The sequence below is a fragment of the Mus pahari genome, chromosome 1 (genome assembly GCF_900095145.1).
Source record: "Mus pahari chromosome 1, PAHARI_EIJ_v1.1, whole genome shotgun sequence".
Lineage (NCBI taxonomy): Eukaryota > Metazoa > Chordata > Mammalia > Rodentia > Muridae > Mus > Mus pahari.
This window is the reverse complement of record NC_034590.1, coordinates 50,502,908-50,504,464: the sequence shown is the minus strand read 5'-3', so window position 1 is coordinate 50,504,464 and position 1,557 is coordinate 50,502,908.

The following is a 1,557-nucleotide window of genomic DNA, read 5'->3' as shown; positions in this document are numbered from 1 at the left end:
CTCCTCTCCTCTCCTTCTCTCCCTCTCTCCCTCTCTCCATCATGCCTGTGTGCCTNCTCTCTCTCTCTCTCTCTCTCTCTCTGTGTGTGTGTATGTATGTATGTTTGTTTGTTTGTTTGTTTGTTTATTTGTAACAGACAAGAGGTTAGGAGGATTGTTGTGAATCTAAGGCCAGCCTGGGCTATATAGAGGGTTCTAAGCTACCCTGTCTCAAAAACCAAACTAAATCAAACCAACTAACTGACTAACCAACCAACCAACTAACTAAATCCACACACTCTGACCCTTGGCTCCTTGATTTTTATAACAGACTTCTCTTTGGCGAAGTTCTCTATTTCAGGTCTTTTCTGAATAGGTCAGTGGATTGGCTTTCAGAGAGTCAGAGGTTTAACAGCCGGCTCCTGACTCCTCTGGGCTTTGCCCGATGCTCTCAGTTCAGGAGGCAGCCAGGCCCCCAGCCTACAGCTCCCCTGCCACCCCGTCCAGTTCTCATGGTCAGTTAATGGCATCATCTGTCTTCTTTTGGCCTTACAGAAAAATACAAGATAATTTCTAGAGTATAAGAAGATGAGAGTGGTAGGCTTGAGAGAGGAGACATAAGTGTCTTTTCAAATTTCACATCCTATTAGTTGCAGTTGGAACCCTTGGACTTTATGGTGTGTGTTTACATAGATCTGTTTCTTCCTTGTTTCTGTGTTGACCACCTCTAGATGGGAGAATTTGGCCCCTGCCTCGCAACTGCCTTGCAAGGGTCAACACAGAGGCTTCCTGGTAGGGTAAAGGCCCCAGAGACAACCCTTCTGAGGAGGCCATGATCAAAGCTGCAGCTACTTCCTGTGAAATCAGGGATGACAGTTGAGGAAGGTCTGGTGGAAGGAATGGGGTTGGGGTGGGTATGGAAGCACCAACTTCATCGAGCTTCCAGAAATATTCTGAACCCAGGACCCACAAAAATACATAATGGATGCGGACATCTGGAACTGTGTGCTGGCTGCTCTTACATCAACTTGACACAATCTAGAGTCATCAGAGAGGATAGAGCCTCGATTGGGAAAATGCCTCACTGTAGGCAAACCTATAGGCTATTTTCTTAGTGATTGATGAGGGGAGGGCCCAGCCCACTGTAGGTGGTATCGTCCTGGTCCAGTAGTCCTGGGTTCTATAAGAAAGCAGGCTGAGCAAGCCATGCAGAGCAAGCCAGTAGGCAGGACTCCTGTATGGCCTCTGTTTCAGCTCTGGCCTCCAGGATCCTGACCTATTTGAGTTCCTGTCCTGACTTCCTCTAATGATGAACAATGATGTGGAAGTGTAAGACAAATAAACCCCTCTCCCCAAAGTTGGTTTGGTCATGGTGTTTCATCACAGCCAGGGAACTGTTAGCTAAGACATAGGAATAGTGGAATTGGCAGAGAGGACTCCACGAGGTGAACACCAGCAAAGGAGATAGTCTGTTGGGGAAAGGCGTTCGTTGAGGCCAGACTTTGAAGGGTAATTGGTTTTAGCCAAGTTTCTGGGAATTTACAGACCTCAGTTAACAATCTTTCTTTTTTTTTTTTT